Here is a 16767-nt window from a genome sequence, read left to right as displayed (position 1 = left end):
TAGATTGTTACCATGTCTTGGCTACTGTAAATAGTGCTGTTGTGAACACTGGGGTGCATGTATCTTAAGTTTATTTTTAAAGCTCTTTTTAATGTTTTTTTTGGGGTGGGGAGGTAATTAGGTTTATTTATTTAATTAATTTATTTTTTAATGGGAGTACTGGGACTTGAATCAGTACTTCATGCATGCTAAGCAATACCCTACCACTGAGCTGCACCCCTCCTCAAAAAGGTTGATGACATGTTCAAAAGACATTATAAATTCTTTAATAGCTGAAGAACTGGTGGGCCTCTCTGGGGCTCCAGGGCTCATGACAGCGTGGTGGATGTGTTCTAAGAGCGAGCATCCCATGAAAGCAAAATGAAAGAACCTGACGAAAGATCTGATGATCTGCCTCAGAAAGAATACGGCGTCATCACTGCCACATTCTGCTGCTTGAGGTTGTCACCAGAGTCTTCCCAGATCCCAGGTGCAGGGGTGAGGAATAAATCCCAGCACTGATGTGAGGAGCATCTAGATCAGAGTCACATTGTGAGATCGTGCAGATGGGAGCTAACGTGTGGTCATCTTTGGAAAATACAGTCTGTTGCAGGGGTGTAGTAGAGAAGTGAAAACTTCCATCACTGTGGGAAGAATTCAGGTAATGAAGTTCTGAACCTGAGGACTGGATGATCTGGATGATCAGAGTTGCCACTGATCAGTCAATCAGAGAAGCCAAGTGTGTGTGTTTGCCAATTTGGAGCAGTCTTTGGGAACACCGTCTAGCATTGAGTGATGAGCCTTTGCCGTTTTTGGTCAGCAGGACGGACAGCCCATGGTTGGGGGCAGGGGGCTGGACACAGAGCAGCGGGAGTGAGGACAAGCGGGGATGTGGGGAGCAACGTTGTGGCTATTTGTCACGTGATGTCACGTATCCAGCCATGATGGCCTTCAGGTGGTAGTGGCATCTGCCTTCCTTCCCTCTCCAAAATCTTTACAGTTTATTTTTGTAAGTTTTGAGAAACATACTACCATCTTAACAAATTTGCCACTGTACACACCACCCCACTGAACCTAAGATGATCTGGGGGAAAGTGGAATAGAGATGAAGCCTTCGTATTCCAACAGGGCCCTGAGCAAACCCCTTCTCCAGCTGCTCCAGCTGCTCCAGCTGCTCCAGCTGAGCTCAGTTAGGCCTGAGGATATGGACACAGGAGTACTATTATTCGTTGACGCAAATAATGGGATGCAAGTATTCTCAAGAGATGATACAGTCACCAAAAATGATACAACACACCTCTACCAGGCAACTTAAATAAATACAGGTACATTTCACTCCGCACATAACTTTTTGACACAGAGCATGGATGACACTTGTGCTTTCTTAATGTTGTTAGATGTGCCTACAAGAAAATTTGCGTTGTTTTAAAAATAATCTCTGAGTTTAACCCTGGAATTCCTAAGAATAATGAAAGCCATTAAAAAGAGGTCATGAATTCATGCTTAAGCGTAAAGAGTTTTGGGTGGTTGTTTAGTTTAAAGATATCTTAAGCTTTATGTAAATGAAAGAAGGATCTTTGATTTTCCAGTATTTCAACAAATATATTTTGGTTCTTTTACCCTGTGCCCTGGGAGCATCCAAGGGTACAGAGATAGAAGGCATGACATTTGTCTTGAAATTACTTCCATTGTTTACAAGGAGACAAATTAGACACAAATGGGATAATCAGATAATGACAAATAGGTTATCATTAAAAGCTAATATGTATGGTGCAGATATTAATGTTATGAAAATTTCAAGAAGAAATTTTTGTTAAAGACAAGTTAGAACACTTCTTGCAAGAGGGATAGAATTGGATTTTGAAGATCAGATAAGATTTGGAGACATGAAAAGAATGATGGAACACACTCCTTGGATGATATGAAGAAGTAATGATTTGAACAGTCAGGTGGTGAATTTAGTTCTTTCCTCCTTAAGAGTCTAAAATCTGTGAGGCACAGCATGAATAGAGATGTGAAGGAAAGGGGTGGGTGTGTGTGTGTGTGTGTGTGTGTGTGTGTGTGTGTGCGTATAACTGAGATTGTACACGATTTATAATAAATAAGTCCTGGGAAACCGAGGTGGAAGTTAAATGGTCATGAATACTACTGAAAATTCCTAAACAAATTTATGGGATTTATTTTCTTTTAAAATTCTTTTTATAAGCCTACATACACAGACTCAAACTACAGTCTGTGGGCAGATAATTGGAGCTCTTGGTTCCCCTTACCGAAGATAAGTTCGCTGGTTTTCTATCACATCACAATAGTTTCAGCATTGCTTAATCATGCTAAGCCTTAGCATTTAAAGCACTTTACATAATATAATTTTACTACAGCACAAATTAATGTTTAAAAGTCCTTCCCAACAAGTATATAAAATATATGAGGATACAGTACCACTTAGGAAGCGGGGGAGTAATGTGACCATCAAGACTCATTTCTTTTAATATTCTGGTTCTTCCCAAATAACGTCTCCTCGCTCTTTGAATTACCTTGGCTGTTTCCCTTGGCTGTTTTGACTAGCAAGCTATTAAAGAAATTTTCTTCTATTCAGAAACAAACTCTTCTTTCTAATTTCTGTGCTGAGCTTTCCAGGTTTTTAATATTTCCCTTCATTAGGGTTTTCATAAACAATGTATTAAGCTAATGATACTAATGATCTGTTCTCTCTTCTGCTTTTCAGATCTGTGACAGGCTAGTTAATCTTCAGTGGAATATGCAAATAGAATTTCTGAATTTGGCATGCAGGTATCTGTGAGAGGTAAGTGCAAAAGTCAACTTCGCTAACAACATCAGTGCCTGCAAAAGCTTTCATATTCCGGGTTCGTGTGTTGAATGTTACATTTAAGTTAAATTTAAGAAACATTATTCAATTCAGACATGTATTTGTGTATTTGTTTGCTAATTTGTTGATTTACTTATTTTAGTGCTTTAAATATTTACTTTGTATCTGAGCCTCTAAAAAGACACAGTCTTTCCAAAGACCTTTCAAAATACTTCCGATAGTGATATACGTGAATCTGTGAGTTTTGCATTTTCACTGCCAGGTGCTAAGAAAAGTGAGGACGACATCACGAAAAAAAATCCATCTTGGGTTAATATTTGCTCTTCTGTTTTCTAACTTTCAAGGAAAATAATCCTTTTTAGGATCTTAGTTGCAGTCATTCAAATGATTATTATTGCAACCTTTTTGCAAATCAAAATATATTTATTAATAAATTTGCTCCCACAGTGACTAAAAGGAAAGTAAAAAGCATCTTAATTGTAATATTGTTTGAAGTTTAAAATTGTCAGACTACTTTAAAAGTCAATTTCACAGATAATAAGCACTTAAATGGTGGTTCTTCTATCACTGAAATGCACCTACGTGCAAAACTTAAATCTTTGACTTTCCAGAGATAAAACTGGGTATGGCATGAACCTCTGGTGACACAATAGCAAATGTAGCTTGTAAAAGCATTTTAATTGACCGTGCATCTGGTTATAGGTTGAATTCCCTGGGAAGCAAATTCTGAGATGGAGGTTAGTTTGTAAGATGTTTACTGAGGAGTGCTTTTGGATCAATGCTGTGGAAGGGAGAAAAGAAAGCAGAAATAGACAGATGTTTGGCTGTGAAGTCATCCTTATAAAGGCTTGGGAGCACCCCCCCCCAAACAGGGACCATGGAACTGGGCTTGAAAATTGTCTCAAGTCGGGGCGAGGGATCCAGACCTTGTCTTCCCAGTGTAGCTGGCCATTGAATGTGGAATGCCTCTGGATGGAGATGTGACATTAAAGAGGCAAGTTTCTACATCCAAGGCAGTGCAACCCCAAGGAGGCTGGACACTGAGAGCTATTTTGTTGGCAGGACTCTCAGCAAACTGGGGGATATTTACATCATTCTGAAGAAGGATCTTGAGGAGTGTACAGTATTCTCCAGCACAGTTTCCCTTGTAGATTATCTTATGGCAGCAGCTCTTTCAAGATTCTAGCGCGTGTCTCTCCCTGGGGAAAATAGCAGAGGAACGTAGGTAGGACAAATCACACCCCCACCACCAGTGTAACCTTCCCTTCTGAGCATACCATTCCGTTGCATGTCCGTGAGACCAGTATTTCTTCCTGGCAGCTGCAAGGTGTCTCCAGTTTGTCCCAGGAGACCACCTCTAACTGCTCCTCAGGTCTTTCCCCTGAAGAAGAGCCTCAGGGCATTCCTCTCTCTATTTGACCAGCCTGACGGCCCACAGCCTGTGATGGGGGCGCTAGTCCCTTCCCCCAAACTCCTCCAGCAGGAGTTATTCTCCTCTTTGGAACATGGTGAGGATGCTGAGGGCAGGGACAGTCTGAGTGGGTGGAGGATGGGGTTTCCCAGCAAAGCAAACAGTGCAGTTGGAGTTGGCAGGGGTGTAGGTACAGAGGACACAGATTACCCAAATGGCTCACAGGGATTGATGATAAATTTGGCCACTCCTGTTGCTACTTCTTGGGTCCCTGGCTCATGTGTCCCACCTACTGGGGACATAGCAGCATATAAAGATCTTTTATTTAAAATGCATATCGTGCCCCAGAGGATGGTGTGCATCCATGTAAAGTGGCACCTCTGAGCGGATGCCTCAGCTGTACCTTTAATGGGCTGTTCCAGCACTTTATCCAGGCTGATGGCTTCTGGATGCTATAGTTTGCGATGTGAGTGGTGAATCTCAAGCTCATGTACCCATTCTCACTCGCTCTTTGCTATAAAGCAAGTCGTTTTTGGTCTGATGCGCTAGTATGTGGGAAACTGCCAGCGAATCAGACATTCTCTAAGCCCTCAGTGGTTCTGGGTGAGGCTGTGGGCAGGAGAGAGAAACCCATGCCTGGCCTACATATTTATTTCTGTTAAAATAAATAGCTACCCCTTCGTTGAAAGAGGGCCAGCGCAGTCAATTTGCTACCAAGTGGCCAATGAGTCTTCTCCAAAGGCGGTGCGTACTGGGGGCCCTGCAGTTTTCAGCTGGTACATCCAGCAGCAGCAGAAGCTAGATCGGCCTTGGTGCTCGGGAGCCCGTGCTGCCGAGCTCACGTGCGGCTCCCGTCGCGGTGACGTGGCTGTGTGATTGGCGCACCTGTTGTGCCCATGACGGGGCGGCTACAGACAGCGGCCAGCCGACATCACCTGGCCAAGCCGTTGTGCCTCCCTGGGTTGTTTAAGGCCTTTCTCATGTGCATGATCTCTGATGAGCATTAATATGCAGTCTTTCCAGGGTGGTCATCCCGTGTCCATTCACATGCCTCATGCCTCGACCTCAAAACTCCTTGTCTCTAACCTTCCCATATTCCTATTGTAGCCCTTGACCAAAGTCAAACCTTTCATCACTGCCTAAAAATCTATTTATATTTTTTACCTCTTCATACTTCTCCTCACACAGGCATCTCCTTACCATGGTCTTTTAGAGCCGACTCTGGGTTGGCTTGTAGCCCGGTAGCAGTCCGTTTTTGGCTTTCATGCACCTGCCAAGCTGCCCTGTCAGCAAACCAAACTCCACCATTTTCCTCTCTGACAGTGGGTTGTGAGGGTTCCTCGCAAATGGCCATAGGAATGAGCTGAGTTGGGGCAGCACATCCGTGGGGATGAGGCGGAGTCTGGGGTAACTGCCCTTGCAGGTGGCTTGTGCCCTTCGGTTCTGTTTACGCTCAAGCCCAGTTGTAATACTACCGTCGGGTTCTGGTGGGCTATTACTGGGCCTGCCCAAACTTTTGACTCGGTGCGTCTGATAAAACTCACCTCATGGTTGGCTGTCCTGGCTTCACGGTTACTGGGTGTTCCGTGTTCAAACACTCCATCTGTACCAGGACCCAGGAACTTAGGAGTTGGTTTTAGAGAGGTATGTAGTTCTCCATTTTAGTTGGAGGATTTCTCCAGGACACTAGGGAGCTGCATCATGGTTCTCCAGTTGGTGTTTTATGAGCCCTGTGTAGCACCTTCCCCATCACAGATACCTCTAAACCAACGGTCTGGCAGGTCATGTGGCTTCAGCCCCAGGTCTGCTTGTACACAGTCTGGGTCTGCTGCAGAGCTCTTCCTCGCTCTGGGTTTTATACACATCTTAGAGCTTTTCATATCATTTAGTTTGTGGGTATATTTGTCTGCTTGGGCTGTCATAATATAACACCACAGGTTGAGTTGTTTAAACAACAGAAATGTGTTGCTCCACAGTTATGGAGACTAGCGGTCCAAGGTCAAGGTGCCGGCAAGGTAGATTTCACAGTGGGGCTTGCTGTATGCCCGTGTGCACACGGGGAGAGAAGGACAGGGTGAGCTCTGCTGTCTCTTCTTCTAAGGATGCTAATCCTACCAGATCGGGGCCCCACCCTTACAACCTCATTTTCCCCCCCCTTAATTACCTCCTTATAGGTCCTACCTCCAAACACAGTCACATTGGGGGTTAGGGTTTCAACACAGGAATTTGGGGTGGGGGGACACAATTCAGTTCATAGTGGTGGGTTTGTCTGTGCACCATTGTATGAGAGATTTCATGAATAAAGACAGAGGTGAAAGGAATGCGCCTGAGCATCTGCCTGAAAGAAGCCTCGCAGGTGCAGCTCTTCTCTGCAGCGTCATGTGTCTGTAGCCCTCCCCCTGCAAGTTTACGTGCGAGAGTGAGAGCTCCCTTGTCCGCTTGGCTGAGACTTAGTCGTCCACAGTGACTCACTGTGAGTGTGATCGTCCACAAGAATCTCTACTTACTCCTCCTTCAGATGAGATTGTAGTCATGTGCCTGCATCACTTTTTAAATACAAAACAACTGAACTAAAAATTAGCATTTAATGCTCTAGGACTAACGCTCGACCACCCTGATAATGAATACCCCTAAGGAATTGAGCTTTGCTTCATTCTGTCTCAGAGTACGTATTCTTGGACATTTTGGGAATGTTGCCTGTTACACTCTCCTGTTGGTCAGAAAAGTTGAGAGGGGCAGCCAGGACAGTATAAATGTCCTTAGGTAAGAGTGACAAAAGATGCTGCAAGGAATGCTTCTGGAGAGAGATGGCGAACAATATCATCATCTCTCAAGATCCAGAGATACCTCCGGATCATGATGTCCGTACTGTAGTTTACGAGTTTCACCCCAGTTGCAGGGGAGGGACGGGATCTGTCTGAGCCGATCAAATGATACCGCTCCCCTTCACTTGCTGATTTCTTCTGAACCAGGCAGTTCTTAGCTAATTGGAATATAGCATTACCAAGGCTGCAGAGATTTATTCAAGAAGAAGCATGCAGTCTGACTTTGACCAATGAGATGTAAAGACAGTCTAGGTAGGGAGCTCTAGGAAAGGTGATTCTTTTATCTCATGAGAGAGTCTCCAGAAGTGCCTCTGTTCTCTTTCTTTGGGCATGGGTTGGTAGGAATAAAATGAAAAAGTCTCCATTCCCACACTCTTAGGAAAGGCTGATTATTCTGTAGCCATTGTAACAAGTATCCATCAGAATCCATTTTAATCCATTAAGTTAGTCAAAGACAATACTCCTCACTGGCCGTACTTTTCAAACTTATCCAAATCAGGGACACCTTGCTCCTGAGCGTCAGAAAGTCAGCAACTGTCACACTCCACTAGTGACTGAACAGTTCCACCTTGAAAAGCACACCAGTCTCTGAATTCTGTGCTTCCTAAAATCTCATATAGGGTCAGCTTTCCTCAAGGAGAGTCTGCCTGAAAAAAAAGACAGTTCTTCCTTGCTTACTTAAATAATAAGCTTTCGTTTCAGATATTGAATGCTGATCTCTTCCTTTAACAGAATCCAGGAAACGCTATAGCCATTTTGTATCTCTGTAGACTGGGGATTAAAGCAACACACAGAGATGTCTGCGGCCAGGAGAAATGAGGAGAAATGGATTGAGCTGGAACCACTGGCTTAGGCTCATTTAGAAAGATCTCCTTCCTCGGGATTTCCAGCTCCATGAGCTAATAAATTCTGTCATTGTTTAAGCTAGTGAAGTAGGGTTTTCTGTGACTTGAATGCAATGCAAGTTAACTGATTAAAGAAGCGATGTTTAGGCTCATTCTTAAAAGATATGTTGGTGCTAACAATTGAGGACAGAGAGAGAAGTTCTTAGAAACAAAAAGAACAGCAACTTGGAAGATAAAGGAGGAACAACATTTGTTAAGGAACTTTAAGTACCGTCACTCAGTATAGTTGGAGTTGCAGGTGTATATAGAGATCTGGAGAGAAAAGAAATTATGGAAATTGTAAAATTAAGATATAACGTGAGGGAGAAAATACCAAATCCAAATCTCTTTTTTTATGTTTTCTAGGCTTTTGTATTTGTCTGTCTACTTGACCATCCAGTTGAGTAACTCATGATACTTGACTTATTCAGACTGATTTTTTTCTTCCCCAGTTTCCGTAGGGGTTGGGATGGTCTTCTCAACAAAAAACAACTCTGCATTTTCTGTCACTTGTGCTGGGTAGCCTCCTTTTAAAGCTCCTTCATTTCCTGTCTCTCTGTCTCTCTCTCTGTCTCTGTCTCTGTCTCTCTCTCTCTTCTTTCTAACCTTTTCTCACTGTGGAATTCTTTTGAAATCGTAATTTTCTTCCCTTTCTCCACACTGTAGTAATTCTGGCCTTTGACACACCACTTGTATTTTTACTTTTTGGTGTTTTTACTGGTTGGCGTGTTCTGCTCTTCCAATTACCATATGAAGATTTATTCCTTTCTTTCTCATCTCATCTCAAAAGCCACCTTGTAGAGGCCTCTCTCTGGACATCACAAACCAAAAGCGCACCCAGCATCTAGGCACCATTGATTATATCACTTTATTTTCCTCCTCAAAGCGATCACTATCTGAAATTAATTTCTCCTTGTTTGTTTTTCACCATCTTCCTCTTCCCAGACTATAAGGTCCACAAAGGAAAGATGCTTTCTGATTCCTTCATGACAGTATCTACAGGGCCTAGAAAATGACCTGCCACTTAGTAGATGCCCATTGAATTTTTGAAAAAGTAACAAAAACATAATCTGAGCTGAAAATGTTTCTCTCTCCCCAATTATTTTTATCTGACATAGAAACAAAAGAGAAGAAAAATAACAAATAAAATGAATTAGAGTCGTGTGAAAAATAGAACAGTTCCATGAATAAATCAGCTATCTCATTAACTCATTAAAGATGTGAAGAGGATGATTACATTTTGACTGATAACCCAGAAATGGAACTGAGGTTGTGTATTATGTGTGTGTGTTGGTCAATAACTAGAAGCCTGTAGGTTATTTTTCCTTTGGCAGCTTAAAGGAGTTTTGTGCAGATGAGGATGACAAATCATTAAAGTGATGGAAGGAGGGAGAAGAACCGGATGGCCCACTGAGCCGGTGTCCTCCGGTGTCTTTGTCCTTGAGCAATGACTTTAATTGATCATGGTTGCCTTGTGTTACCTGTTCAGCAGTTTTCCAGATCATTTCTCCCCAAAGTTTGTGGTAATGACACATTCATACAGTGTCTTCAACAACCAAACCAACAGATCAAGGCATCCTGTTTGCATTTAGGAGAGGAACAAAGGAATTCGGAAGGTAGCTGCTGCCAGGATTTTAGTAAATTTTTTTTTTTTTTTTTGGTTCCAATTAGGTCTCTCACTGGTACATGTCTTAATCTGAGAGTTCTCTCCTTGTTTATAAGACTGAATTGTATCAGTCATGATTATCCTCAATAACTTTCTGTTCCTGGATGCATTTGATGTTTTCAAATAAGCGAAAGACCCAGACAAGACCAAGGAGAATTCTGCTCCTGGAATTCAAAGCGATGGTTCTAAGATTCTGCTCCGTCTGGATTATGTGACTTGCACTAATATCAACTTGGGGGTTAAGGTTGTCACTTTGGGGAGGTGCTTTGTAAGACAATGTGCATGACACAGACTTAAAATCAAGCTTGCAGAAAGAAAACAAAATAAATTTAAAATGGAGTATATTTGCGGAGAAACAGAGATAGGGGACCAATATGAGAGTCAGAGAGAAAGGAAGGACAAAGGGGGTTTCTAATGGTTTTGCAGGTTGGGGTCCAGTCCTCAGGAAGCCTGGCTGTGGTCTCTGCTCCTGGTTTCTGCGAAATACTCAGATCTGTTATTCAGAAGAGCAATCAACCCTTTTTCTTTGGCTTCAGAAGTATAATTATCTGATTAGTCTAATGGGGCTAATACTGTGCATATATTATTACAGTATGCTCTCCATCTTTACAAACATGTTCAGAAATGAACAAGCTTTTTACCAAGTCAGCCCTGAAGAGGAGGAGCAATGCTGTCCATGAGGAGAGTCAGACGAGAAGTGGAGGTGCAGTGACCACACTTCCCAGACTTGGCTGACCGTGGGAGGAAGCCTCTGAAACTGGAGAAAGCATCGTGGTACAACTATGTATGTCTCCCTAGACTTAAGTCCCAGAAATCGGCCATATGTTACATTATGTTGAAATAAAAGCCAAAACCACGGGGCCTTTGGCCCCACCACGTTTCAGTGTCTGGAGAGGAGACCCCCTTGCAGAATGAGCCTTCTGTTCCGTCAGGGAGAAGCGGTGCTGTGGGTGCTTACCTAGAGGGATTGCTCAGAGGCTCTTCTGTCTCCCGACTGATTTGATGAATAGCAAATCAGTGATGCTGCCAACTTTGGGAGAGGAGTGAGGTTGCTCTTACTAAGGCAAAATGATCCTGAAACTGGAGGTTGCAGGGAGCGAGGACTAATCAGAACCACACCCAGACCTTAGGAGAATACACAGAGAGGGCCTGTGGGCAGGGGGAGAGCTCTGCAGAGTTTGCTGCTCCCGGGAGCTTGTTCTTGGTGCGGTCTCTGCCGGCCGGGGGCACTGAGCAGTGGGCCTGGAATATGGTCCCCGCAGCCCGGTGGGGAGCCCAGAAGCAGCGCGAGCTGTCGGAAGTGGACTTGGGGCTTGCAGCCTCTCATCAGCATGATGCTACAGGAGACTCCCCAGTCTGTGAATCTACCTGGAAGAGTTTAAACGGGGGAAAAACGTTTAAATTTGAAGAAACAGATATTTTGAGTTGAGATATTTTAATTTTTTTTTTTTTAATTTTGCTACCTAGCACGGTGGGGGCTTTGAGGAAGGTCAGATCCCTTATAGACACCCAAGGAGCTAGGCCTTCTTTGTACATCTGCGTAGTAATGGTGAGTTCAGTCAGAGGAGGGTATTTTTTGCTATTATAACAAGCAGTGCAGGCGAATGGCTCATGTCTAACTTACGTAACGCGTCTACCACGGGTCAGCAGCAGTGTTTCTGTCTCGTCGTCACCCAGGGGCACCGAGTGCCTCACAAGCATGGCTGGTCACCTGGCTGGGGGAGGACAGAAGGCTTCACACTGGAAATTAACTGCTTCTGCCCAGAAGTGACGTTCACCGCTCACGACGCGTCGTTCAGAACTTGTCATATTGCTTCATCAATCCCGAGGGGCCAGAAAGGACAGCCCTGCCCTTTGTGTGGAAGGGAAGAGAGCCAGAAATATTTCAGGGGCAGCACCGATGCCTGGAGTGCGTCCCGCTGAGGGAGGGGAAATAAACTGTCCCGTTGCTCCTTTCCATTTAAGAAACTGAGGTGGAAGGAAGTCACAGACGAATGTGCTTTATCAGGGTGCACTGATACAAAGGTGGGCCCCGGAGCCGAGTGGAAAGGACTGAGCTCAGTTATTCTGCCTAATGAAGTAAAGGAGACACAAGGGTGAACCCGTCTTGAGGAAGACAAGCTGGGCCTCCTGCTCGTGTGACTAAATGACAACGACAGACAGAGAGGGGCATCTAAGATCTCTCACTGCGGGTGCTGCTGGGTGTGGATCCCCAAGGTAGCCCCCACTTGATAAAGTCTGTCACACCACACAGCCCTTATAGAAGGGTTTGGTGATGTTTGTTTTGAGAAAATTAAAGGGGGAGAGTTAAACATCTGTCTGGGAAGAGAGGAAGAGAGAGAAATAGAGGGAGAGAGAGAGGAACCTTAGGTTAAGTTGAGAATTAAATAGGTCCAAGGACATGCAGCCAGCGGGACTCCTGGGAACTTCCCATAATGACGAGGGTGCTAAGTTGACCACAGAATACGGGGTAGAGTCCCCAGAACCGTTTCTTTAAACCTCAAAGCCCTGGGGCAGGAGGGTACAGCTCAGTGGTAGAGTGTGTGCTTAGCAGACTTGAGGTCCTGGGTTCAATCCTCAATACCTCCATTAAGAAAACCAAACCAAAACAAACAAAAAAAAGCAAAACAAAAGAAAAACAAAACCCAAAGCCCTGAGTAACTTCAGCTGGAATCTGAATAATATTCAGAATAATATTCCAATACATTGATCTCTTTGTTTGTCCTAGCCCAAAGTATATGCCTGTTACCTAGAACCAAAGTAAATGTGACCAAGACCCTTTATAGAATACTTAATAACCAAGAGAAACTGCATAGATTTTCTATATTCATAACAAAGGAAGCGTGACAGTTATAGGAGAGGAAAATTTTAAAGCATGTTTTAAACACTTCTGTTTTTCCAGACTAGTTTTGCTCCACACCCAGAGTTAACGGTACGTGTTATTTATGGTCTACCTGTACTTTGCATGAGAGGACACTGGATCCTTTTAGCTTCAAATGCCCTTTATTTTTTGATACAAGCCTTTAAATTCACAGTCATCTGAGTTGCTGAGAAAAAGCTGCGATCAGCCTGGAACATCCTGCTCTGTAAGAAACCAAGATCCCTCAGCTGCACGTTTTCACACATGGGGGATTTTAATCCTTCTGTTTTTTAAAAACATTACATGAAATTTAAAGGAGGTCTTTTTTGAGAACATCAAGATATTTAATTTTCCAAATTACTCTCATAAACAAATGAATTAAACATTATTTTTTAAAAAGAGGTTTGTAAGGAGAAATAAGTGTGGCCATTTTGAAAATGTTCAGTGAGGAATATAATTCCTTTAGCCAGACTTCTGACGTGTGGACGGGGCAGATGCCCACACAAATGACGCAGCTAGTCTGCCTTTACGACGCTCCCGCAGCCAGTGTCTCCTCCTTGGTCCTCGTGATAAAGGTGCAGACCTGTGAGTGGCCGGTGGGGATCACAGGCACCTGCCTAACTGGGGCTGCTCTGTTTGTTCAAGGTAGATAGTGTCTTCTTTTTCCTGAAAATGCAGCGTGCAGGGAGATAGCACCTTCTGTCAGCTCAGCACACTCAGGCTTCACACTTGAGAAAGTGAAGCTTGTAATGTCTAAATAAGTATTCTAAGTGGGCAATTTCAGGAAATTGAATGGCAGTCAATGGACCTTTCTACGACTCCCTCCCCTTCATCTATTACCATTACTTCCACGTGGGGGTTTTTAGCTCGGGGCAGACATTACTGGAGAGCTCACGAATGACGGACATCATGAAATATATTCCTCCTCCAGCCCCCGCCAACTCCAGGGACCACACTCTCTATAAGATTTAACAAGACATTTATGTTGTACTATGTGCAACTTCTGTAAAGGTGTTCAAACCTTTAAAACATTTCACAGGTAGCATGCAGATGTTGCTTTATAAAAAATGATGAAGTGTTAGATCAAACACTTACACGAAATCTTTTAAAAGCCAAGATATTTAAGTCCTATCGTATTTTGGGGTGGATGCATAGGTCTCATGATCATGCTAACATTTGTAGATGTGAATGAAAACTATGTAGATTACAAGCCTTATAAAGCTAATTACTGGTTTTTATTCTTAACTCAGTATCTCTCTACTATATATTTAATTTAAGCCACAAATAGTTTAATGTTTCTAATTGTGTATCAAATACTTTACATCATCAAGTCATTTCATTATGACAATCTGATAAAATGTGTGTGTATTGTGATTTTGAGAAAGATCCAGAGGAAACAACACAAATTCCTAAAAAAATCAAAAGAGACTAATTTATTTGATATTGCTAATAACTTTTTTCTTCTTAACTGGGCCATAAACAAATTTCATAAGCCTCTAAGAAAGACCGTTTTATATCTTTCATTGCAATTGTTTTATGCATCTTTTTTAAAATTTGCTTTGGAAAGTCTAAGACCACTGCTATAGCTTTACAATCTCAACTCCAAATAAATCATTGAAATCTGAACTATCAATAAACCTGATTGATCAGGCTAGCACTTTGTTTGCTCCCAAGTTTGCCTCAGAACAGTTTGAAAAATGTTATATTTACATTGTATGTACAAGCATAATTGGATTAAATTCACCATGACTTGGCATTAGTTACAAAGACGAAATAGAGAAAATGTTATTATGTATCTCTTTCTAAAGTTTCTTCCCACTTTAATATTTTATACATATACAGACACAAATACAAATGTAAACATAAGTATACTCACATATATACATACATAAGTGTATATAGCCACTTTTTTGATTCTTTGCTCTTTATTGTTCAATGAGCCGTCGGTTCTGCTCTGTTACCTGCTGTATCCTTTTTTCTGAACATATAAAAAGGAAAACAAAAGTGTAAGGGAACAAAATTTGCCACCCCAAAATGTCTCTTTGGCATGTGGATTATTTCGAGCTGAAAACAATCAAACCCCAAAAGACTCAGGAAGAAACTTTGACCATCCCCCAACTGCCTAAAAGAATTTATCTAGAGGGCCTGTTACAGGAACAGAGCCATCACCAGGGACATCTGTAATGAATACGAACTGGGTGTGGAGATGGAAACTTGGAGATCAGAGTTTACTGTGTCCCCTTGTCTCTCCAAGGCTCAGCAAACATTTATTTGGCAGATGTTTGCTTTTCCATCTCCACGTGAATTGCCTTCCTCCCTTTTGAAGTCCAAGCCACTACCTCCAACAACCTCTTTTGTCTTTAGCTGAAGATGTTATTTAAGGTCAGAGTCTCAGCCATGTTGGCGAGTTACTCACTTTTCCTGGCTGTCTCCCATGTGCACACGTTACTGAGCTTTTGTTTGATTTTCTCCTCTCAGTCTGTCTCATATCAATTTAATTCTGAGACCAGCCAGAAGAATCTAGAAGAGCAGAGGAAAGTTTCTTCCTCCCCAACAAAAGGAGTGCCTTTCCTCATTTATTTTTGGTTGTGGCTTAAAAACAAAACAAAACAGAAGACTGCTTTTCTTCCTTCTGTGGGATGGCAAGTGAAGGTTCTTTTCAATTTTTGCTTACCTGCCATTTCCAGTTGAGGCGATATCTGAATTGTTTGAAGAGTAGAGTATGAGGGTTGTCTTCTCTGCCAGCTGCAGTAGAGACAGCGCGAGGGAAGCAGCATCAGATAGGCCCTGAAGTAAGAAAGTCTCGCCAGGAGAGAAGGTCCACATCTGCCCTAGAAAAAGCTGTTTAAATAACCCTGACTTTGGAGCCATCTTCACTGGAACCAGGGGAAAATGACAGATGGGAGTGGGCTAAGCCAATTTGTCCCTTTGAAAACTCACCTAAGTTTAGGTTCAGAATGAGACTCTTACAAGAAAATTGCTTTTATTCCTTTGAGAAATTTAGGATTTGCTGACCACAGCAGTTTTTGTGTTGCCTATGACATCAACCGCCCTACTTTTTCTAGGTTGTATTATATATAGAACCAGGTTATGTTCCTCAGTTAAACACCACCTTTTGTGAGAAGCAAAAAGTGAAACAAGTTAAGATAAAGTAGTTGAAAGTTTGAAGCCAAAAGGAAGCACATCCATGTGGGTGATTAATAGTACCTAATATAGATATGACTCTTTCTTTCAGAATCTATTCGTTCACACTTTTTGACCCCTACGTTCTTAATAAGCAGTGTTCTGTAAAATTGGTAATGTTGCTTCATAACTTCATGGTTGGTCTGTTTGCATCACCTTTAATTTTTTTCTTAGGATCATTGAAAAATCGCATTGAGGAAAACAGGATAATACTTCATGATTGTTTATCAAATGGGGATGGTCTGAAACTTTTAACCACTTTTACAAAAAAATAGAGGGATATCTCCCACACCTTAAAACTGAGGTTTTCCTTTCCACCACTAGTGTTGCCCCCTGTTGGTCTGGCGTCAGAAATTTTTACTGTCTGATACAAAGATTGTGATCATTTTTTACATTTAAGGCAGTATGGTAGAAAGAAATCAGGAGATGTTTTATCTAATGTTCAGTGTTCTATCACTTAGTTAGAATTGTCATTAAATGTCTCTAAACACAGATTTCTTCATTTGCAAAACAAGGAGTGGGATACTTCACTTATGACATCGTAGTTCTTATGAGTAAGGATTGTCTCATTTATAGGCATTTTGCTCTTTATTAGTAGTAAAAAGTTTCAAATCTTTATGAAAGTTAATATTCAGCAATAATCCTGTACTTCTGAAATTGTGTAATCCATCTTCAATATTAAACAAAATAATATGAATTATGAAATCTATTTATGGAGATGGATATCAGCTTAAAATTGAACTCTGGACAGTAGCCTAAAATCCAATCCAGATAATATTTTTTTAACATTTTATTCTCTAAGTAACAAGAATGATAAAGCTTTCCTATAAAATTTATTTGAACTAAGTATAGTTCAGACTATTGAGTTTCAATAAAAATAGGCATTGTACTTTAAATTACTGAGAAATTACAAGCATAATGAGTGATTGCAAGTTTGTATTTTTACTATAAATAATTTAGTCTGATTTTCTTTATTCTTATAAAATATATATTAAATTGAAAAATAGGTCAAAAAAATACAATTCTTAGTATTTCTTTCGTTTTCCTCCCTTTGTCTTTTTTTATCATGGTTTTTGCACCCAAAAAAACTATTCATCCAAATGCCTTTCCACTTCTACCTTCAGCCACTCAA

At 41.9% G+C, this 16767-nt stretch overlaps 1 long non-coding RNA gene across 1 annotated transcript in view; it reads left to right on the top strand.

Annotated features, from left to right (window-relative positions):
* Nucleotides 1–2390: 2390 nt before the first annotated feature.
* LOC135318762 (uncharacterized) overlaps nucleotides 2391–16767 on the top strand; it is a 36834-nt gene continuing 22457 nt past the window's right edge. Inside the window, exon 1 of the long non-coding RNA XR_010377082.1 lies at nucleotides 2391–2782. This is a non-coding gene — a long non-coding RNA (uncharacterized LOC135318762). The remainder of the gene's footprint in view (nucleotides 2783–16767) is intronic.

The sequence above is a fragment of the Camelus dromedarius genome, chromosome 21 (assembly GCF_036321535.1).
Source record: "Camelus dromedarius isolate mCamDro1 chromosome 21, mCamDro1.pat, whole genome shotgun sequence".
Lineage (NCBI taxonomy): Eukaryota > Metazoa > Chordata > Mammalia > Artiodactyla > Camelidae > Camelus > Camelus dromedarius.
This window is presented reverse-complemented; position numbering and strand designations above follow the sequence as displayed.